The 25,735-nt window shown below is 37.2% G+C and overlaps 2 long non-coding RNA genes across 2 annotated transcripts; both read right to left on the reverse strand.

Annotated features, from left to right (window-relative positions):
• Window positions 1-442: 442 nt before the first annotated feature.
• Window positions 443-9,946, reverse strand: LOC141609282 (uncharacterized). The gene is made up of 3 exons (XR_012527339.1): window positions 9,833-9,946; window positions 9,626-9,734; window positions 443-687 (listed from the first exon to the last, which is right to left on the reverse strand). It is a non-coding gene; the product is annotated as an uncharacterized LOC141609282 (long non-coding RNA).
• Window positions 9,947-15,518: 5,572 nt separating this feature from the next.
• Window positions 15,519-17,857, reverse strand: LOC141609283 (uncharacterized). Its single transcript, XR_012527340.1, has 3 exons — window positions 17,693-17,857; window positions 17,486-17,594; window positions 15,519-15,796 (listed from the first exon to the last, which is right to left on the reverse strand). It is a non-coding gene; the product is annotated as an uncharacterized LOC141609283 (long non-coding RNA).
• Window positions 17,858-25,735: the final 7,878 nt, after the last annotated feature.

The following is a 25,735-nucleotide window of genomic DNA, read 5'->3' on the forward strand; positions in this document are numbered from 1 at the left end:
ATTCCTCCAAGAGCATAAAACCGCTTGGACATTCTTTCATAATGTCGTTCAAGATCTTTCCTCATGAATGAACAACATTTCATACTGAGGAATTCTTCTCTTGCTTGAGTCGTGTAATGATCCCAAGCACCCAGAAATTCATTATGGATGTTTCCAATGAAAGCGTCAACTGTGGAGGACTGTCGGATTTGCAATTGTCTATAACCCCCAAGACTAATCCACCATTGCCGTAGACGACCATAAAATCTTGAGACTAGTCTATCTATTACTGTTGTAAGTTGAGCTCCAGGGTAAAGAAGTTGTTCGGTACACCAGGTGTGACACCCTTAAATAAGCCTTAACTAATTACGTAAATTCTACGGAAAAACTGGTAGGATATGTTTGTAATTGGTCCAACTATATAAAAACCTGTAATTTCAAAAAATTTTCTAAACCAATCACAACATTTCCAACATTCCCAAGAGGCGGGTGCCAAAACCTGCAATGCTAACGAACTAATTTACATGCCATAGCTAACGATAAGAAAATGTAATGATACAAACCCAAAATAGAAAAGGGAGACATATGTCCCTTCAAATTATATACAAAACCAAAAGTTAAAAGGTTTATTATAAGAATAGCCAAAACTAGGTCCAAGGTTCCTTATGCTCACTAGCTCGTCTGTGACCCCAACAAAGCATCAACAACCTGTCAATCGCATTTTATACAAACACGAAAGCCACAATTCAGTGGGGAGTAACTTCGAGTCCTCCCAGCCACGAATCGTCATAATTAATGTAACATGTAGTAAAACATGTAAACAATATGATAATTAATCTAATTTCCAAGTATTATAACATATGAATACTAAATTGACCAATTTAAACTATCATGTGAAACATATAACAAATTGTAATCCAAACTTTATCAATTGTAACCGGCTTACATCTCACCTATTACAATTCATAAAATCACCATACAAGAAAGGGCAATATATCAAAGACAGGCATAAGTTCTTAGTACGGTCAATAGTCACTTTGTAACTCGAGTCTATACCACGAGGTAGGGAAGGTAATCGAACCGGTATCTTGGCTCGGTTTAATATTAATAAAACATGGCCAAGACACAACACAACCCTAGCCTAAAATCTGCGCAGACCTAGACATGCGGATACACACCACCGCACCCAAGACCCACAATTTTTCTAAAACAAAGTGAGTACCCTAAGGAGTCCACCAAAGGGTTGGCTAGTACTTAAGCTGACCACTTACTATCAAAATAAGTAACGAGGTCATGCCCCAACTTGGATATAAATCCACTAGTCAGGAACACAAAGGCTATCAAGCAGTGAACATATACTCGTCAAAGACTATAAAGACCTATCTATGATGAAGGCCGAAATACTCACCTAGGACCTAGTCCCAGCTAGTCCCAGCTTGAATACTTTAGCCCACACCACACAAGACAAGTAAGACACCCATTTAACCATAAGAGGGCAAAGAGTCCAGCCTACCAACATAAATACTAACATTCTATCATGTGAAAGGCTATATAAATGTCTATTCAGCAGATAATCCAATAGTATCCTCAATAAGTATTCAATACCAATTTCCAATTCTAACAATATTAACCATATTAAAGGCTTTAGGGAAATCTAGGGCCATTTCTACCATATAAGATACCATTAAATACAATCAATTATACATGTGAATTAACACTTGATAAATGGCCTAAAACAAGAAAAAGGCCGATTATCTAATTCATATAAAATTTCATCCAACCGAATTTTTACCCGCAACCCCAGCCCTGCGACAGGTACGGGTTAAATTGCGTGTAACACCCCCATTTATTTAAGAGCCTTTAGCTAGACATTCCCAAATAAATAGGACTGTTACCATCTCGGTTTCCCGAGGTAGTGAATAACAAAGTATAACAAACCAAAGTACTTTAACTAAAACTTTAACGATTACATTTTTATTACAAAATATCCAACTAAACTTAATATAAAACAAATACAACTCGCAGCGGAAAATAAATAAAGTTATAAAATCTTCTATGTGGTCTAGACTTCTAGGTAGATTCGTCAAGTCCTCACGCATCCCATAGCTCCCAAGTCAGCCAATCTTTGCTACCTGTCAAATCTGCTCCCCATAAAACGGTTCACCGCAGGTGTTCACGAATACACAGTCAACCGCGAGGTTGAGTAGGAATAAACTAAACAACAATAATAATAATCCAACCAAAATAAACATTCTTCAAATTCTCATCACTTCATCCGTACAATTCACTTACGTCACTGGCAGTAGCACAACCTCCTTAACACCGTGCTATGCTCAACTGGCAGTAATACTTGCGTACCATGCTCATCTGGCAGTAGTAATTACTTACTATGCACAACTATCTCTGGCGCGTAGTAATTACTTACTATGCTCATCCGGCGATAACGATTGCTCGCTATGCACAATCGCGCGATAACACCCTCCGTGTTATGCTCAATCAATAATCAACTCTCCAACAATCATATACAACCAACAACAAAACTCAATAACAATCCCGTCATACAGCTCCATCAATAACTACACATATACTCCGTCTCCAATAATAATTCACAATATTAACATTAATCTCATTATCAACCGTCACAATTAAATATTCATTCACTTAACAATAAAATCCGAGTTGAGTAGGAAATTCCTACCTGGCAAGCAATTCCAATTACGCAGCTCAATCAATCCAATAAATAAAGCAATCCGATTCGATTATAATTCTTCACAACCGTCACCTAATCAAAATATTATAATTCAATTCAATTATTTACTACTTCAAATTACTATTTATAAATCTATATTTATTATTCAAATATATTATTTATTATTATGATTAAAGGTCTACGATACTTAAAAACCCGATTCAATTATAACCCGAGTTACCCAAAATAATTAAATAAAAACCCGTCACAAAACAACCACACATCACCCCATACACGGTTTATAAACCGTGACCAACACCCCCCACAAAACTCACCAAACCCGACACCACAAGCCACCACAGCCACCACCCAAGCCCGACACCATCAGCCTGCAGCACCACGCACCCAAATCACCCTTAACCGCCAGCTACACCACCACCAACAACCCACAAACCCACGTCCTATCACACGACACCAACCGCAACACCACCTGACACCCCATCAAAACACGCTCGTAACCACCACCTAACACCACCTTCACCGCCACCTACAACCACCAATCAACTCCCCTATCCTCCCTCGACAAAGACCACCCATAAACCACCCTACCCAGACCACCAACAACCCCTAAAACCCCCTCGAAAACCGCCTGCCCAGAACAGCAGCTCCTCCCCTGTTTCCCGTCACCACCGCACAAACCACCATACCTGACCACCCAACCACCACCAGCACAACCGCCCCCTGCCGCCAACATCAACCAACCAAACCCCAGGTCAAGGCGTGTCCATTTAGTGGGTCAAATAACCATCCCAAATACCCACAACCAACCCGTATAACCCTTCTGTCCAGCCGTCTTTCAACCGCCCCAAAAGCCACCGTAACAAGGTCAACGACGGTCAACTATGGTCAAGTCAGAAAATTTGCAGTGCAAGGTCGCTCTAGGTTCAAATCTCGTGTCCTATGGCGGTCTATACAAGTCACACGGTTGTCTTAAAGATGCTCACATGAAACGAATATAAATTGATTTAAGACGGATAATTACCTCGAGTTGATTAATTGGTTTATGCTAATTCCTTCCTCTTCCGTCTCCTAAAGCTTGTTCTTTTTAATTTGTGAATTATTTCTCAGATTTGAGGTGGTATTTATAGTGTAAGATTTAGAGAATACGAGACCAATTAGGAAACCATGTAACTTTCCTTATTCTAATTAGTATAGAAATTGTCATTATAATTAAATCATTATTATTTATCATATACTATTAATCCTATCACAATTATAATTTCCTCATATAATATTTACTATTTTATTATTATTATTATAATTATAATTACCTTTATATAATATTATTCCCATATTATTTATTATAAATTCCCGATTACACTCGTACCAACTAAATAGATTTCGGTCCAAACAACAATGGCACACGGCCCAATGCTAAATATTAGCTAAACCCAATTCCCGACTTGCATTATTAATTTATTATGTAATTAACATCTTATTATAACTACTATTAGCAATGTCTTTTAATTAATTAGTAAATTACATAAATTATCTTCACAATTTATTATTAAAATACGGAGTATTACAGTCTTCCCCCCTTAAAATGAACTTCGTCCCGAAGTTCGCCCACAACCCTCATCATCCAACATTATCATTCAACACCATCATCCATTTACGATTTTCATCCATACCAACCGCATCGCAATGTATCACAACAACAACTCAAAACACTCGTAGTATTACATTCCTTCCCCCTAAAATTTAACTTCGTCCTCGAAGTTAGAAATATCAAACAATGGAACAACCAAATCATTATTATAATATAAAACATGAAACACACATTGTAATATAAAACAACTTTTATTCCCAACACTAAATAATAGTTAACTGAATACAAAACAAAAATATTTGATTTACTTCCGAGTAGCAAAACCACAACTTAAGCTAACTTTATTTGAACTCCTGGCGAATACATTGCCAAATAAATAATACACTATCACAAAAGCTAAGCATAAGTGTTTAGTTACTTTCTTAATTCAAATGACCCTTCTAAGTCTATTCCCAAGACGAGCCCATTTGTGCTTCCTAGGTTTAGGATCAGGTGTATACTTTTGTTTAACAAAAATCACATCATCTTCCATCTCATAGTCTGAGGCTCTCTGCTGTCGAGGTTGAAGTCTATCATTATCATCATCATAAGGTCCAGTCCACATAATATCTACCTCTTCCTCCTCCTCCTCATCATCATCATCGCTAATCTCTATCACCTCACAAGTGTCACTCTCCTTTTCTCCAAGGAACATACAGGACTCCCCCTCTTCACCACTACTCCCAATGTCACGATCTAATAGTTCAGGTCCACGGTTGATACTATGGTTATCAGCCCAACATACATATACTAGGTATCTTAATCTGGCTAAAACGACATCATAGGTGAGATGTGAAGGATAGATAGGTCCATAATAATGACTATAATTCTCATGCATCTTGTAATTATCATACTCAGTCATGTAATCTTCTCTTACTTTCCCTAAAGGTCCAGAGAAAGGTAAAGTGTTAACCAAAGTGTAGGCTCTAAGATGAGTGTCATTTAGATACTTCGAATCCACTAAAGCTCCATAAACATCCATTTGAGATTCCAAGGCTTTGCAATGCTTGTTCAAATCTGAGTTTGGGTACATGAATATGTTCTCTGGGTGCAAATAAGGATCCATCCTAAGAAATATAAGGGAATCAAGTTAGGTTACGGAATTCATATGCTAGTGTTGTGCTATATGGAATGCATATGGGTACTAGATGCATGCTTGGTATGCATGGAGATGCTATAAATACGTTAACTATTGGTTTGGTATGACGGTCACTTAGTCTATTGAGGTACTACCAACCCTTCTTTCACCATTGATTTATTATTTGTTCATTTTAGTTTCTATCATTCATTCAAATCTCTATCAACATCATCTAACTTAAACATAGAGGCATAATTGGCTTAGGGCAACACGTTCCGCATATCACTAGGCATATTATTCTACTCCACATAGTTGATAACATCAAAATATAGAAAGTATATGAACCATTGAGAAAAGAATCAGATCAAAAATCCAAATGATTAATTTATAATGCATTTTACAAGTTATACGGTCGAAACAGGAATTTTACAGCAACTTGTCAGAAACTTAGGTCAACTTGTAAAAATCACCATAAATTGTCAAAATATTCTCTTAAAACGTGGCTTACCAATTTAGAAACATACATGAGTCTACTAACCAGTGGCATTGGAATTATAACAAATAATTAATTAGTTTTTAAATGGCAAATTTTACAAAAACATGGCGCGAAAACATCACTGTACAGGAACATTTCGACTACTGTCCTCTAAAATATTTATTTCTCCTAAACCGTAAATTATTTGAACATGAGACCAGTGGCATATGAAAGCTAACTCATAAAGATATTACTCATAAATTTTTCATACGAGAATTTTAAACAAGTAGTAAATGGCAGCCAAAACTATCAAGAGTAAAATTTCGAGAAATCAACCAAAATTGCATTCTTCACAATTTCATGCAATTCCTTCAACACTTCACATATTAATCATACTCACACCTCCCACATAGATGCCAAAATACCTTCCCCATATCAACATGCTCATAACAATACTTAAAAGGAATCATCCGCAATCATTAACGGAAACAGTCATACAAACAAGGCAACCAATTCCTAAGGGAAATATACTATATTCATTTTAAATTACCCCACGCTGAAATGTCTCACAAGGTTCCCGGTTCAAAGCTGAGAGGGCCATGGTACGAATTAAGGCGCGCTTCTTAACCGTACTAAGAGGGGCTCCTAACAGTTTCTACTCGGGGTTCATTTTATTTAGACACATCCTAAATTCATTATTATTCATTGGTTAGGCCTGAGGATCGTTTTGCTCTGATACCACTTTGTAACACCCCCATTTATTTAAGAGCCTTTAGCTAGACATTCCCAAATAAATAGGACTGTTACCATCTCGGTTTCCCGAGGTAGTGAATAACAAAGTATAACAAACCAAAGTACTTTAACTAAAACTTTAACGATTACATTTTTATTACAAAATATCCAACTAAACTTAATATAAAACAAATACAACTCGCAGCGGAAAATAAATAAAGTTATAAAATCTTCTATGTGGTCTAGACTTCTAGGTAGATTCGTCAAGTCCTCACGCATCCCATAGCTCCCAAGTCAGCCAATCTTTGCTACCTGTCAAATCTGCTCCCCATAAAACGGTTCACCGCAGGTGTTCACGAATACACAGTCAACCGCGAGGTTGAGTAGGAATAAACTAAACAACAATAATAATAATCCAACCAAAATAAACATTCTTCAAATTCTCATCACTTCATCCGTACAATTCACTTACGTCACTGGCAGTAGCACAACCTCCTTAACACCGTGCTATGCTCAACTGGCAGTAATACTTGCGTACCATGCTCATCTGGCAGTAGTAATTACTTACTATGCACAACTATCTCTGGCAGTAGTAATTACTTACTATGCTCATCTGGCAGTAACGATTGCTCGCTATGCACAACTGGCAGTAACACCCTCCGTGTTATGCTCAACTGAATAATCAACTCTCCAACAATCATATACAACCAACAACAAAACTCAATAACAATCCCGTCATACAGCTCCATCAATAACTACACATATACTCCGTCTCCAATAATAATTCACAATATTAACATTAATCTCATTATCAACCGTCACAATTAAATATTCATTCACTTAACAATAAAATCCGAGTTGAGTAGGAAATTCCTACCTGGCAAGCAATTCCAATTACGCAGCTCAATCAATCCAATAAATAAAGCAATCCGATTCGATTATAATTCTTCACAACCGTCACCTAATCAAAATATTATAATTCAATTCAATTATTTACTACTTCAAATTACTATTTATAAATCTATATTTATTATTCAAATATATTATTTATTATTATGATTAAAGGTCTACGATACTTAAAAACCCGATTCAATTATAACCCGAGTTACCCAAAATAATTAAATAAAAACCCGTCACAAAACAACCACACATCACCCCATACACGGTTTATAAACCGTGACCAACACCCCCCACAAAACTCACCAAACCCGACACCACAAGCCACCACAGCCACCACCCAAGCCCGACACCATCAGCCTGCAGCACCACGCACCCAAATCACCCTTAACCGCCAGCTACACCACCACCAACAACCCACAAACCCACGTCCTATCACACGACACCAACCGCAACACCACCTGACACCCCATCAAAACACGCTCGTAACCACCACCTAACACCACCTTCACCGCCACCTACAACCACCAATCAACTCCCCTATCCTCCCTCGACAAAGACCACCCATAAACCACCCTACCCAGACCACCAACAACCCCTAAAACCCCTCGAAAACCGCCTGCCCGCAATGAAGCTCCTCCTCCCCTGTTTCCGTCACCACCGCACAAACCACCATACCCGACCACCCAACCACCACCAAAGACAACCGCCCCTGCCGCCAACATCAACCAACCAAACCCCAGGTCAAGGCGTGTCCATTTAGTGGGTCAAATAACCATCCCAAATACCCACAACCAACCCGTATAACCCTTACATCCGGCCGTCTTTCAACCGCCCCAAAAGCCACCGTAACAAGGTCAACGACGGTCAACTATGGTCAAGTCAGAAAATTTGCAGTGCAAGGTCGCTCTAGGTTCAAATCTCGTGTCCTATGGCGGTCTATACAAGTCACACGGTTGTCTTAAAGATGCTCACATGAAACGAATATAAATTGATTTAAGACGGATAATTACCTCGAGTTGATTAATTGGTTTATGCTAATTCCTTCCTCTTCCGTCTCCTAAAGCTTGTTCTTTTTAATTTGTGAATTATTTCTCAGATTTGAGGTGGTATTTATAGTGTAAGATTTAGAGAATACGAGACCAATTAGGAAACCATGTAACTTTCCTTATTCTAATTAGTATAGAAATTGTCATTATAATTAAATCATTATTATTTATCATATACTATTAATCCTATCACAATTATAATTTCCTCATATAATATTTACTATTTTATTATTATTATTATAATTATAATTACCTTTATATAATATTATTCCCATATTATTTATTATAAATTCCCGATTACACTCGTACCAACTAAATAGATTTCGGTCCAAACAACAATGGCACACGGCCCAATGCTAAATATTAGCTAAACCCAATTCCCGACTTGCATTATTAATTTATTATGTAATTAACATCTTATTATAACTACTATTAGCAATGTCTTTTAATTAATTAGTAAATTACATAAATTATCTTCACAATTTATTATTAAAATACGGAGTATTACATTGCGGCTGACCAATCACTCAATTAACTGACATCGAATCAGTCAAAGGGACTAAGGCTCAGTTTTCGGCACAATCATCAAAACATGGCAATTATTGCTATAAAATTCACTTTGAGCCTATTAATTACAATTTCATTTTAAAATCCACCCTAACATGTGTCAACTACCATAATAAGCATACTTTTTACTTATTAACCCAATTTTCACTACTAACATGATTCAATTCAAAGTGTACTCATATTAACTATGACATTAATAAACCCGAAATGATGAACAAGGCATGAAAAACCGCAAAACAAGCAACGGACCAACCCGGGCCAGCCGTGGGCCTGCTGCCCGCCACCCTTACTCCTCTTTTTTTTCCATTTTTGCTCATTATAACATCGTCTGAACACTAATTAATCGTTCCCAATACAACTATGTTAACTTAAACTAACAAAAGACATAAATTAAGCATGCATGCATCAAATTTAAACATGTGAAAATTTATTACTCAAACAAAAATCACAAAACATACAAAAACAACAAAGATTGTGACGATAATTCGTCGAGTAACTCGAAATATGTTACCTTAAGCTAGAAAATGAGCAATTAGCACCTTAAAACCCAAACCCTAACAACAACTAGCCGCTATCCTCGACAATATACGAGTCCCCAAACTCGTCTTCCAATTCTTCACCTAAATAAACAATAAAAACACAAAAATAAGTATATAAAACCGAAATTACCCAAAATTCGTCTTAAAACAACTTCAAGAAAACTGAAATTAAAACATACTAGGTTGTAGATCTCGACGAGAGGATTCCGGAAATGTAAATTTCGTGAAAATCCGATAAGAAACGAGGAAGTTGTGACGATTTTTAGCTTGAAATGTATAAAAATGGGGTTTTGGTTTCTTTAGAACAATGAAGAAGATGAAGGAAGGAAAGAAAATCAGAAAAAAAGAAAGGAAGGGGGTGTGGTCCGCGGGAAAGGGAGAAAGGAAAGGAGGGAGCCGGGTTTGAGTCGGGATTTTACGAGTCGGTTTTGGCTCGTTTTGATAATAATTAAAACCGTTGGTCAAACGCAAATTCCGACAAGACCAAAGTTCTTAAACACGAGATTACAAGAAAATTGAGTATTCATACGACCCATTTCCAAATTCGTTTACCCAATGTTCAAAAGAATTGTCATTTTCCCCCCCGATACGCCCTTATTTCGAAATAAAAAGTTTTACACGGTTTAAACTATTTTTAAACATCTCGAAACTATCAAAATAAATACTTTTCTTCAAAATATAATAAAATTATATTTCTTTGAATTATTTTTACTTTAAATACTTAAATATCAAATTTTATTTGATTAATAAACTATTTTCGAAATATATTAACGGTCCGAAATTACGGGGCGTTACAATCACCCCTCCTTTTAAAAAGTTTCGCCCTCGAAACTTAAAAGGAGAAATTATAGTTATAAGAAAATATAGGTATCTTTTCAATGAAACGGTGATACTCTTGTTGATCAGACAAGAACATCCACATTCATATCAAAACATAAAAATATTTCTACACCAATAAATGAGAAAACCCATTATTGGGACGTCACCAACAACGAGATTTAACATTCACTAATGTTAAAACCATTGCAAATCATAAAAGCATTTTCAAACTTTTAGTTTAAAGTTCTATAGTAAGAATAATATCTTTACTAATTATGATTAAACATGGCTTAGTAACTCGGAAAAAGAGTAAGAAAAGGAATACCTTACGAGAATAATTCAGGATATTTAGCTAACATAGAAGCTTCAGTTTCCCAAGTCTCTTCTTCGACATTTACACAACGCCAAAGAACACGGACTAAAGGTACAAATTTGCTCCTAAGTTGCTTGTTGGCTTTTTCAAGAATCCGAATTGGCCTTTCTTCAACCGCCAAGTTAGGCTCCAATTCAAGAATCTCTTCTTGGATGATATGGCTAGGGTCACTAATGTACTTCCTCAACTGAGAAACATGGAAGACATTGTGAACCTTGCTCAGATTTGGGGGCAATTCTAAACGGTAAGCAGCTGGACCAATCTTTTCAATCACCGGAAAAGGTCCTTTATATTTAGGGCTCAGCTTCCCTTTAACGCCAAACCGTTTCACCCCTTTCATAGGTGACACTTTAAGGAATACTTGATCATCAACCTCAAAGGAAAGTGGTCGACGACGGACATCGAAGATATGATTTTTGACGGTCTGGCGGCCTTCATCCGCTCCCGAATGATCTTAACTTGTTCAATGGACTCGGTCACCAAATCAGGTCCTAACATTGGAACATTTTGGGTTTGATCCCAACAGACTGGAGTACGGCATTTTCTACCATACAGAGCTTCATATGGTGCCATTTTAATGGAGGCTTGATAGCTGTTGTTATAAGAGAATTCAACCAAAGGTAAACATTTTTCCCAAGAAGTTTGGAAATCTAAGGCACAGGCACGAAGAAGATCCTCTAAAGTTTGAATTGTTCTCTCAGTTTGACCATCAGTGGCGGCGTGAAAAGCAGTGCTCATCAATAGTTTACTACCCAAGGCCGCTTGTAATGCAGTCCAAAAACGAGAACAAAATCGAGGATCCCGATCTGAAACTATATCTTTAGGAACCCCATGATAGCGCACTACTTCATTCACATAGGCACCAGCTAGAACTTCTAATCTCCAAGTCTCTTTGATGGGAATAAACCGAGCACATTTAGTCAATCGGTCCACAATCACCCAAACAACATTCTTCCCAGTGGAAGTCCTGGGTAAAGCCATCACAAAATCCATGGATATAGACTCCCATTTCCAAAGAGAAACATCCAAGGGTTGAAGCAAACCCCCGGGCTTTTGATGTTCTATTTTTACTTTCTGACAGGTGAGGCATTTACTGACATACTCCATAACTTCAATCTTCATCCTAGGCCACCAGAATTGCAATCTCAAATCTTTGTACATTTTGATACCTCCTGGATGAATGGAGTAAGGAGAGAGGTGTGCTTCATCAAGAATTCTTTTTGGCTGCACTCGGAACATAGATTCTACCATGATAACGAAGATACCCATCATCATCAATCTTACAATCCTTAGCTTGCCCAAGTTGAATTTTGGCTCGAATGGATATGAAAGTAGGATCATTAAGAAGGCAAGTACGGATCTCACGGTGGAAGTCAGGTTCAGCTGACATGGCATCAAGATGATGAGAGCCCCTTTTTACAAGGCTTATTCCTAGTTTTTGAAGTTCTAAAGCAAGTTCAGGAGGTAATTCCCGAAAAGAATTCAAAGAATGACAGGATTTTCTGCTAAGAGCATCAGCCACCACATTAGCTTTTCCTTCATGATAAATTAGATCGGCATCATAGTCATTCACCAATTCTAACCATCTTCTTTGTCTCATGTTCAGCTCTTTTTGGGTAAAGAGATATTTCAGGCTCTTGTGGTCGGTATAGATGTTGCAATGGACTCCAATGAGGTAGTGTCTCCAAATCTTCAAAGCATGCACCACCGCAGCTAATTCAAGATCATGAGTCGGGTAGTTAACTTCATGAACTCTAAGCTGTCGAGAGGCATAAGCAATGACTTTACCCTTTTGCATCAAGACACAACCTATACCATGCTTAGAAGCATCACAGTAAACATCAAAGTCCACTCCTTCTTCAGGTAAGGTCAACACCCGAGCGGTAGTCAACCTCTTTTTCAATTCCTGGAAAGCATTTTCACACTCTTCAGACCACACAAACTTAGACTCTTTCTTCAACAACTGAGTCATCGGCCTAGCAATCTTTGAGAAATTCTTCACAAATCGTCGATAGTAACCCGCCAAGCCAAGGAAACTACGAGTTTCAGAAACATTGGTTGGACTTTTCCAATCAACAACGGCTTCAATTTTGGCAGGATCTACCATAACGCCCTCTTTTGAAATGACGTGTCCAAGGAAGGTCACTTTAGGTAACCAGAATTCACATTTAGAGAATTTAGCATACCATTTTTCACGGCGCAAAATCTCTAAAATAACACGAAGGTGTTGGACATGTTCTTCTTCAGATTTAGAATAGATCAAGATGTCATCAATGAACACCACAACGCATTTGTCAAGGTGTTCTCTGAAAGTACGGTTCATCTGATCCATGAATACTGCTGGAGCATTGGTCAAACCGAATGGCATCACCGTAAACTCGTAATGACCATACCTCGTACTGAAGGCAGTTTTAAGAATATCAGCTTCTCGGACTGGAATTTGATGATAGCCCGAACGAAGATCAATTTTAGAAAAAGTAGAAGCACCTCGGAGTTGGTCGAAAAGATCATCAATTCTAGGAAGAGGATATTTATTCTTGATAGTAACCCGGTTAAGTTCACGATAATCTATGCATAATCGCATAGATCCATCCTTCTTTCTTACAAAGAGAACAGGAGCACCCCAAGGTGAAGAGCTAGGTTGGATAAAACCTTTGGCAATCAAATCATCCAGTTGAGTCTTGACTCTTTTCATTTCGGACGGTGCCCGGCCTATAAGGAGCTTTAGCAATAGGGCCGGTACCAGGAATAAGATCAATAGCAAATTCAACTTCCCTTTCAGGAGGGATTCCCGATAGCTCATCAGGAAAAACTTCGGGAAATTCACATACTACAGGAATGTTCTCATTAAGAGGCAGAGAGGAAGAATCAGAAGTAGTCACCATACACAAGAAGGCTTGATGACCCTTTTTCATCGCATTGATAAACTTCATAGCAGAAATTAATTTAGTACCGGTTTGTCTTTTAACCATTTGATAAGACACACGGTGACCTGAAGGGCTTGTAAGAATTATTTTCTGGTCTCGACATTCAAATCGAGCATGATAAGTATGTAACCAATCCATGCCCAAAATGACATCAAATTTTTCAAGCGGAAATTGGAAAAGATTTGCTGGAAATATAGATCCCGCAATAGAAATAGGGACTTCAGGATAGATTTTAGAACAGGAAAAGACATCACCAGAGGGTAAGGATATAGATGTGCTTTCTTCTTGTGAGGATTCAAGTGATAATTTATTGGAGAGTTTTATTGAAATAAAAGATAAAGAGGCACCCGTATCAAATAGTACCAAACAAGGAACATCAAAAATAGAAAATGTACCGGTAATGATATCAGGATGTGCCTCAGCTTCTGCTCGGCTCATGACAAAAATACGGCCCTTCGGCCTCACTGGCCTCACTGGCCTCACTGGGGCAGCAGGAGTAGTAGGAGCCGTCACCTTCCTCTCCGGGCAAACATTGGCCTTGTGGCCGGGTTTGTTACAAGAAAAACATATGATAGAATCAACAAAGCATTTACCAGGGTGTGCTGGTTTCTTGCAGTTATAGCACAGTCGGTCTCTAGTACCTTTATTATCATTAAAAGCTGAAGATTGACCACCCCGGTTAGCTTGCACATTAGAAACAAATCTCCTCTTGTTTGAGTCAGAGGGAGAAGAGATGAACCTAGGTGAAGGAGTAAAGGGCCTGGAAGAGGGATATAAAGGCCTCTTGCCAAGACTAGAACTAGTTGCACGAGCTTCATTTTCAATTTCTTTCAATGAATTCTCAGCCCATAAAGCATCATTATAAATGGAAACAAAGCTAGTGGAATCCCGACGGACCATACTTTTGATCTTAGGAGAGAGCTTTTCAAGATAAAAGAAGGCTTTTTCATTGTCATCCTTCACCAATCTAGTGGCATAATGAGCCAACTCATTGAATTTATCGGTGAAGGTCTGAACAGGAAGGCTTCCTTGCTTCAACTCCATGAATCCTTTCAACTTCTGCTGCTTCAGTTCTTGCGGATAGAAACGGGCCTCCACTAACTCCTTGAAATGTACCCAGTCAAATCCCGGTTCAGCTGAAACGGTAGGCCCAGTCATGGACCACCATCGATCTGCTTCTCGAACTAGGAAATGAGAGGCTAGCTTCACTTTATGTTCCTCCTTGACATCATACAATGTAAAGCTTTTCTCCAACTCCCGAAACCACCCTGTAAGAGCAGCTGGATCAATCTCTCCACCATAAGTGGGAGTGTTGATTCGGGTTAACTGATTAGCCACCCAAGTATAGGTGCCAGGAGTACCCTCAGCAGGCGGAGGAGGAAGAGGAGCTTGTTGATTCTGTTGATTTTGTTGGTTTTGGAGAATTTGAGTAAGAACTAGTAAGATAGCATCATCAATGTCTCTTCTTGGCGGAGCCATCTTAAAAAGAAGAAAATTAATTAGTACCTAATAATTAGCAATCACAAACAGACTACCACATAAAATCCTAATTCTACCCATCCTACCCTTCTCTCAAGTTTATTATTTAAAGGTCAAGTAATTTTAAGTGATGTGCACAAACGTGCGTCGGGAGCAATAGGCTCTGATACCAACTGTGACACCCTTAAATAAGCCTTAACTAATTACGTAAATTCTACGGAAAAACTGGTAGGATATGTTTGTAATTGGTCCAACTATATAAAAACCTGTAATTTCAAAAAAATTTCTAAACCAATCACAACATTTCCAACATTCCCAAGAGGCGGGTGCCAAAACCTGCAATGCTAACGAACTAATTTACATGCCATAGCTAACGATAAGAAAATGTAATGATACAAACCCAAAATAGAAAAGGGAGACATATGTCCCTTCAAATTATATACAAAACCAAAAGTTAAAAGGTTTATTATAAGAATAGCCAAAACTAGGTCCAAGGTTCCTTATGCTCACTAGCTCGTCTGTGACCCCAACAAAGCATCAACAACCTGTCAATCGCATTTTATACAAACACGAAAGCCACAATTCAGTGGGGAGTAACTTCGAGTCCTCCCAGCCACGAATCGTCATAATTAATGTAACATGTAGTAAAACATGTAAACAATATGATAATTAATCTAATTTCCAAGTATTATAACATATGAATACTAAATTGACCAATTTAAACTATCATGTGAAACATATAACAAACTGTAATCCAAACTTTATCAATTGTAACCGGCTTACATCTCACCTATTACAATTCATAAAATCACCATACAAGAAAGGGCAATATATCAAAGACAGGCATAAGTTCTTAGTACGGTCAATAGTCACTTTGTAACTCGAGTCTATACCACGAGGTAGGGAAGGTAATCGAACCGGTATCTTGGCTCAGCGGTTAATATTAATAAAACATGGCCAAGACACAACACAACCCTAGCCTAAAATCTGCCTTGAGACCTAGACATGCGGATACACACCACCGCACCCAAGACCCACAATTTTTCTAAAACAAAGTGAGTACCCTAAGGAGTCCACCAAAGGGTTGGCTAGTACTTAAGCTGACCACTTACTATCAAAATAAGTAACGAGGTCATGCCCCAACTTGGATATAAATCCACTAGTCAGGAACACAAAGGCTATCAAGCAGTGAACATATACTCGTCAAAGACTATAAAGACCTATCTATGATGAAGGCCGAAATACTCACCTAGGACCTAGTCCCAGCTAGTCCCAGCTTGAATACTTTAGCCCACACCACACAAGACAAGTAAGACACCCATTTAACCATAAGAGGGCAAAGAGTCCAGCCTACCAACATAAATACTAACATTCTATCATGTGAAAGGCTATATAAATGTCTATTCAGCAGATAATCCAATAGTATCCTCAATAAGTATTCAATACCAATTTCCAATTCTAACAATATTAACCATATTAAAGGCTTTAGGGAAATCTAGGGCCATTTCTACCATATAAGATACCATTAAATACAATCAATTATACATGTGAATTAACACTTGATAAATGGCCTAAAACAAGAAAAAGGCCGATTATCTAATTCATATAAAATTTCATCCAACCGAATTTTTACCCGCAACCCCACCTACTGCGGCAGTGCGGGTTAAATTGCGGTGACCAATCACTCAATTAATCGACATCGAATCGATCAAAGGGACTAAGGCTCGATTTTTGACAATCATCAAAACATGGCAATTATTGCTATAAAATTCACTTTGAGCCTATTAATTACAATTTCATTTTAAAATCCACCCTAACATGTGTCAACTACCATAATAAGCATACTTTTTACTTATTAACCCAATTTTCACTACTAACATGATTCAATTCAAAGTGTACTCATATTAACTATGACATTAATAAACCCGAAATGATGAACAAGGCATGAAAAACCGCGAAACAAGCAACGGACCAACCCGGGCCAGCCGTGGGCCTGCTGCCCGCCACCCTTACTCCTCTTTTTTTTCCATTTTTGCTCATTATAACATCGTCTGAACACTAATTAATCGTTCCCAATACAACTATGTTAACTTAAACTAACAAAAGACATAAATTAAGCATGCATGCATCAAATTTAAACATGTGAAAATTTATTACTCAAACAAAAATCACAAAACATACAAAAACAACAAAGATTGTGACGATAATTCGTCGAGTAACTCGAAATATGTTACCTTAAGCTAGAAAATGAGCAATTAGCACCTTAAAACCCAAACCCTAACAACAACTAGCCGCTATCCTCGACAATATACGAGTCCCCAAACTCGTCTTCCAATTCTTCACCTAAATAAACAATAAAAACACAAAAATAAGTATATAAAACCGAAATTACCCAAAATTCGTCTTAAAACAACTTCAAGAAAACTGAAATTAAAACATACTAGGTTGTAGATCTCGACGAGAGGATTCCGGAAATGTAAATTTCGTGAAAATCCGATAAGAAACGAGGAAGTTGTGACGATTTTTAGCTTGAAATGTATAAAAATGGGGTTTTGGTTTCTTTAGAACAATGAAGAAGATGAAGGAAGGAAAGAAAATCAGAAAAAAAAGAAAGGAAGGGGGTGTGGTCCGCGGGAAAGGGAGAAAGGAAAGGAGGGAGTCGGGTTTGAGTCGGGATTTTACGAGTCGGTTTTGGCTCGTTTTGATAATAATTAAAACCGTTGGTCAAACGCAAATTCCGACAAGACCAAAGTTCTTAAACACGAGATTACAAGAAAATTGAGTATTCATACGATCCATTTCCAAATTCGTTTACCCAATGTTCAAAAGAATTGTCATTTTCCCCCCGATACGCCCTTATTTCGAAATAAAAAGTTTTACACGGTTTAAACTATTTTTAAACATCTAGAAACTATCAAAATAAATACTTTTCTTCAAAATATAATAAAATTATATTTCTTTGAATTATTTTTACTTTAAATACTTAAATATCAAATTTTATTTGATTAATAAACTATTTTCGAAATATATTAACGGTCCGAAATTACGGGGCGTTACACCAGGCATGCATCTCGTAAATCTTGTCTCTCCATTTTGAAGGTGGGATATTATCAAAAGAGAAACCATGGCCCGGTATATCTTGACTTTTAGGGTTCCAACCTGGTGGAGGACGAGTTTCAGGTTGTTCAGTTCCTTCTGGATTCTCTGTATCACTCTCAACGACTTCTTCAACTTGAGTTGGTTCAGCCATCATAAATTCTGGCATTAAAACCTCGTCTATTGAACATTGAGACGTAGGCTTCTTTATTTTGGGATTGGCTATTTTGGTTAGAAAGGAAGAGATGGGATTATGGTATTCCATCATGAATTGTGAGGCGTCTTCTGGATTTTGAGTTGTAGAAGGTTCAGTTTGGGTTACTGTAGATGTTTTTCCTTCATCAGTTGATGTTGACTGCCTCTTTTTTGTGATATGTCCTTCCTCCAAAACTTTTGTTGGAAGGAAAGATGATGCTCCGAAAGGATTTGATTCTGGGGTAGTATTGGAAGAGGTTGTGGATGTCTTTCAAAAGGTGGTGTATAAACTGGGTATGCAGTGAATATGTCACAGGGCATATTTGGTGGTGTTTTTGGATTTTGTAAGGAGGATAACTGTGCTTTTAGGGTTTTTAATTCGGCCTCTTTTTGGGAAATAATTGGAGATGCTACGGAAACTGTTGTTGCAAGTCGCAAGAGTTCTTGGTGTAATGAAGAGATTTTTTTTATGTATCTCTTTTACTGCAAGGTCCATGATTGTCACCTTTTTATCTAGTTGCTGCAATAGATTGTTTTGGGCTCGTGCATTTTCTGATTGCCAGTTTAATGTTGCTTCTGCAGCACTTATTTGCTTTGTGGAACCATCAGGGTTTTTGATGACTGGATTTTTAATTTTCCAAGAATGTTTTGAATTTTCTTCCTCAAACTCGGTTGGTGGGAAATTTATGTCATGAGAAGAGGATGGACCAAACATGAAACAGGTTGGGATTTCTTGTTGTGGATTGGTAAGTTTTTCTTGGTTGGAATATTGTACATAGTACTCAAAGGTTTTTCCAGTTGGTTCTCCCAAGAGACCAACATTAGGATCCTCTGATATATATTTTTCTTTGAGGATTTGTTGTGAGGATTTTTTGTTTTTGTTTCTTTTCTTTGGATAGTCATCTTCATCTGAGTCTGTCATCATGCAATTCTCACAGTCACAGATGTCAAAGTACTTGTGTCCTGACTCATCTTTAAATGCGTATACTGGATCTCCAAGAGAGTTAAAGGAATGTATAGGAATATTAAGGTAACTCTCATTTTGTTTCATTGGAATGAAAAGTGGAGTGATAGTACTTATTTCTGTACAGAAAATTGGTGGACACGATTTTTCATTTGGTTCTTTTTTGAAAAAGATCTCAATGGTGCCATCTTTTTGTTTGGTAATTTTGGAGTCTATGGATTGTATAGGAGTGTTGACATCATGTATTCTTTCATAGTGAGTAATCCAGGACTCTGGGAGCAATTTGATGAGTTCATCTTTGGGAATTTGTCTGGGTATATGGATACAAGAGGGGCTATGTGGTGATTCTAATTGGATAAAGAGAGCATCATTTGTATCCCTTGGAATACTAAGATCCATCACTACAAGAAAACAAGACAAAGGCGACAGACATGCTACAGTCGCCAATTTGGCGACAGAAAAAAAAACTCGGGCGACCACTAGCCGTCGCCAATTTGGCGACTATACCTTTTTATCCAAAAATCCGTATGAAATCCAAGGGCGACGCAATATTATCCAATTTGGCGACCGAAAACAGTCGCCAAATTTGGCGACCAAAAACGGTCGCCAATCGTCTGTTTATTTTTTTTTTTGCCAGTTTCTTCACCCCGTCCCCTTCATTCACTCTATCATCAACTTAAAAAAAAAAAAAAAAAAAAAAACGCCCAGAAAAATCGACCCGACGCCACCACCAATACAACGACCACCGGACGCCACCACTCGCCGCCGCCATCCGTACACTACATCACTACCGACCCTTTGTTTTTAATAAAGGTTTGTTTTCGACTCAAATCGATTTAATTACTTCAATCCTTCATATTTTGTTTAAGTTGTGATGCTTATTTAGTATCTAGTTGTAATTTATACATTAGTGATGCTTATTATTGTATGTAGTTGTAATTTAATTAGCATTTTTGTTAATTAATTTGAGTTAGGGTTAGAAATTGGGGTTTTTGTTAAATTAGTAATGTGATTTGATTAGGGGATGTAATTGAAGGTAATCTTGATAATATTAGTATTATTGAAGGTAGTAACTTAGTTTTAGTAATATTGAAGTAGTATTGTTGAAGGTAGTATAGTTTTATGAAGGTAGTATAATGTTAGGATTGTATAAATTTGCCTTATAATTAACCAAATTAAGTTAGAATGATTTAATTAGCATTTTTGTTAATTAATTTGAGTTAGGGTTAGAAATTAGCATTTTTGACAACTTGTATAATTAACCAAATTAATTAAGTTAGAATGATTTAATTAGCATTTTTGTTAATTAATTAGCATTTTTCTTGATAGAATGAGCATGATGTATAAATTTGTTAAATTAGTAATGTCATTTGATTAGGGGATTGTATAAATTTGCCTTATAATTTTGACAACTTGTTTAATATATAATGACCTAGTACCCGTTCAAGAATTGCTCCTTAGGAGCAATTCTTGAATAGTCCCCATTTTGGGATCTGTCTTTGTGCGTTCAAGTCACTTAGGTAGTAAACACATAGTTGTGATTTTATTAATGAGAAAAGAATTTGGTTGCAAATTTCTCCAATGTTCTCTGAATACATATGTGGAATATGTATCTTTTCCACATTGTGTATTTGGAGAACTAAGGGGAATTGCCGAATTTTTTTCTCATTAATAATTCACAAATGTGTGTTTGCTAGTGACTTGAAACGTACATTGATGGGTTTAGGTTGGAGTGATAAGGACCCAATTGAAATCTTGAAATTAGCATAAAATGGAGGATGAGATAACCATTGCTTTTTTTGTTGAAATTAAATATTATTATTTAAAATGGTTAGTTTGCTATATATTGCTTATAGATTAAAATGAAGAGATCTGAACGTAGCTGGATGTACGAAGAAAGAGTAGATAAGAAGAAACGTCCTATCGCTAGATTTGTAAAGGGAGTTCGTGGATTTATTGAATTTGCTAGATGTCAAGATTCATATGATTTGGAACAACATAAACTTAGGTGTCCTTGTACTAAATGTAAAAACTTAAAATATTTATTTGACATTGAAGTAGAAGAGCATCTTGTTACAAATGGTTTTTTTCCAAACTACTACAATTGGATCTCCCATGGAGAAAAATATTATCCCGAAGAGCCTCAAATCCAACAAAATGAGAACCCATATAGAGAAATGGTACTTGATGCCTTTCAGTCTATTGATTTCATTAATGACGACCGTGTACCAATGATTGATGAAGAACAACCAAACCCAAGAGCAAAAGCCTTTTTTGACATGCTAAGTGCTTCCGAAAAAACCTTATATGAGGGGAGTAGAATGACATTGTTACAAGTTGCATCCAGGATAGTTTCTTTAAAATGTGAGTATAATATGCCATTTAAAGCCGTTGATAGTATTGCTACGTTGGTTGAGGATGTTATACCCGATAATAATGTTATGACCCGAAATTTCTATAATACCAAGAAAGTGGTCAAAGGTCTTCAACTTCCACATGAAAAGATTGATGCATGTCCTAAAGGATGTATGCTTTTTTGGAAAGATGATGCTTTACTTGACAAATGTAAGAAATGTCAAAGGGATAGATATGAGACAAGTGAAGGAAATATTGTTTTGAAGGGGAAGAAGGGTAATAAAAAGAGTGGAAAGAGAAAGAAACCAATATCAGAAAACACATTAATTTATTTTCCATTAGCTCCTAGACTTCAAAGAATGTATGCCACGAAAAATCTTGCCAACCAAATGAGATGGCACAAAGAAAATCCCCGTACACCAGGAAAGATGTCTCATCCGAGTGACGGGGAGGAGTGGAAGCGTTTTGATAGGTTATATCCCGATTTTGCCGAGGAACCTCGCAATGTGAGACTTGGCTTGTGTACGGATGGGTTTGACCCTTTTGGTCGATTTGGTAGAAACTACTCGTGTTGGCCCGTAATGACCACGCCGTACAACTTACCTCCTTGGCTTTGTCTGAAAAGACAATTTATTTTCCTCTCTTTACTTATTCCCGGTCCTGATAACCCAAAAAACCATCTGGATGTTTATTTACAACCGTTGGTGGAGGACCTGAAGTATTTGTGGGAAGTTGGTGTAGAAACATTTGATGTGTCGAAGAAGCAAAATTTCCAACTAAGAGCTTCATTGTTATGGACTATAAATGATTTTCCCGCATATGGTATGCTATCAGGATGGGCAACCGCTGGGCGAAAGGCATGTCCTTATTGCATGGATAGGAGTAAAGCATTTTATCTTCCTAATTCCAAAAAATTAGTTGGTTTGATTGTCATAGATGTTTCTTACCGGATGGACATATTCATAGAGAGAACAAGAAATCTTTCTTAAAAGGTAAGGAGGTGCGTGACAATGCTCCGGTTCGACTCAAGGGGATGAGATATGAGAGGTCATACGTGATTTGCCAACAACTGTCGATGGGATCAAGAAGAGTTTAAAGAGTTGAAAAAGAAAAAAAAATGGTTGGTTTAAAAGAAGTATTTTTTGGAGCTTCCCTCTTTGGAAAACAATGTTGATCGGACACAATTTGGATGTGATGCACATAGAGAAGAACTTCTTTGAGTTACTTATTCATACGATTATGGATGTAAAAGGAAAGACACGTGATGATATTAATTCAAGAATAGAATTGAAGAAATTTTGTGATCGTCCTAAACTTCATATTCGTAAGGATGGGGCTAAACCAAAAGTCATATTTACTCTTGACAAAGCTCAAAGAAAGGTATTGTGCGATTGGATAGGAAACTTGAAGTTTCCCGATGGATATGCATCCGATTTGAGCCGTTGTGTTGATTTGAAGGAACTGAAGTTGAAAGGGTTGAAAAGTCATGATTGTCATGTTTTCATGGAGCGCTTATTACCCGTGGCTTTTAAAAATTTACTCCCGACTACAATTTGGAATGCGATTCTGAAAATAAGTCAATTTTTTAGAGATTTGTGTTCCTCCACGATATCGATTGAGGACATGAGTCGTTTAGAAGAGCAAATACCAGAAATTTTGTGTAAACTTGAGATGATATTTCCGCCTTCTTTTTCAATTCGATGGAGCATCTACCTATCCATTTGCCATATGAAGCTAAAGTTGGTGGACCCGTCCAATATAGGTGGATGTATCCTTTCGAAAGGTTTCTTAATCATTTGAAGAAAAAATTGGTAATAAAGCTCGTGTGGAAGGTTCTATATGCAATGCCTACCTAACGGAAGAGATTGCCAATTTTTGCTCTCTTTATTTTGAAAAACATATTGAGACCAAAGCAAAATACTTGAATATTGATGAAGCGGATGAACTAGACACAAGTATACCCAAGTGTTTCCAAATGCGGGATGAAATAGGGTGTTCATCACTGGGGAACAAGATTTCTGGATGACAAGGAGTATAACCGTGCCCACCTTTATGTGCTATCTAATTGTGAGGTTTTGGAGCCATATGAAGCTCAATTTGTGACAGATTTCATTAAAGAACACCCTAATGTGAACAGAGAGGATGTTTGGCATAAGCATGAGGATCAATTTCCAGCCTGGTTTCGGAAGCATGTATGTAAGCTAAATATTCAAGATGATGTGATAAGAAGCTTGGCTTTGGGTCCTTCTCGAAAGGTTGTGACGTGGAATCGATATTCAATTAATGGGTTTAAGTTTCAAACATTTGACTATGGCAAAAGTAAGGCTAAATGCAACTACGGCGTTACTATTTCTTCTCTTGATGGCAATGAATATTATGGCATATTAGAGGATATCTTTGAGTTGTGCTACAATGGCCGGGATCGGAGTTATAAAACCGTCTTATTCAAGATTCAATGGAGGGATAATTCCGTAGGCTGGGAACGAGAGTCCATGATCGTTACAAACTCGTGGAAGTGAATCATACTCGAACCTACTCTCAATATGACCCATTTATACTTGCACAACAAGCTCATCAAGTTTATTTTGCATCTCTTCCGAGCACAAGTAATGATAGACAACAAAAGCAATGGTGGGCCGTTTTTAAAACAAAGGCACGATCAGAAGTTGATACATCTTTTTTTCCAAGAAGAGGTTGTATCGAAACATTTTGTCCCAGTTGATCATGATGAAATTATTTATGCAAATGAGATAGAAGCGGAGGAGGAGTTAGAAGAGGAAGAAGAAGAGAATGATAAGGAGAGGGATGAGATAGAAGAGGGGGAAGAAGAAGAAGAGGAGGAGGAAGAGGAAGAAGAAGAAGAAGAAGAAGAAGAAGAAGAAGAAGAAGAAGAAGAAGAAGATGAGGATGATGATGATGATGATGAGTAAGAGAAGGTATTGAAAGTATACATATCAAAATTTGGAAACAATTATTAGCGTTTTATTTTTTCTTTTATACCTGTTTATTAGGTTTTATTTTTTTGTATCTTATAATAATTATCCTGTAATATTTGCTAACACTTTTTAATCAATTGTAGTACACATGGCTCATGGAGGAGGTAGGCGGCGCGGAGGCTATAGTGAGGGAGGTAGTAGCTCCCGAGGAGCGGGAGGAGGACGTTGATCGTTCTACTACGGAGGTGAGTGAGGAGGAGGAGGAGGAGGTTGGTGTACCCCGACATACCGACGGCGGGATGATCCTTGATCCGAATGGTCTATGGTAATTTTTTATTCATTCTATTTTGTAATTTTTTTATTTAGTAATAAATGACTTTTTTTAGACATATGTTAATTATACATTATTTTTATTCCTATATAATTATGTTTTTAACATGTTTGATTTCAAGTTTAGAAGTCAAACAGTTGTTCGTGGTGTGACTAATAGCACCCAAGAGAACATGACACACGGCGTTACTTGTTGGAGTAACGCTAGTGATGAAGATAAGGAGATGTGGTTCAACAACTTCCGGGTATCTATTTATAAAATATATATTATTAAATATAATTTATTTATTCTTTTTACCTTATTATTAATTTTTTTCTCATCTATGTGTTTACTTTTTGTAGCGTGTGTTCTATTGGCCAACCGACCTTGAGCGCCTAGTTTGGCAAAGGTATAATGAAATTGGCAAGAAGAGGCTAAGGGACAACATGTATAAGGTGTCTAAGAGGAAGAAGGCGCCATCTTTCATGAAAGGTATTTAGTTTCTTTTAATACCCGTAATTAGTTAAAATTCATTACATATTTTGAAAATATATTAATTAATAATTGTTATTTTATTGATTACGGGTTCGTCATATGAGGAATATACCAAGTCCGGAAGTCCCGAGTT

Source organism: Silene latifolia, chromosome 10 (genome assembly GCF_048544455.1).
Source record: "Silene latifolia isolate original U9 population chromosome 10, ASM4854445v1, whole genome shotgun sequence".
Taxonomy (NCBI): domain Eukaryota; kingdom Viridiplantae; phylum Streptophyta; class Magnoliopsida; order Caryophyllales; family Caryophyllaceae; genus Silene; species Silene latifolia.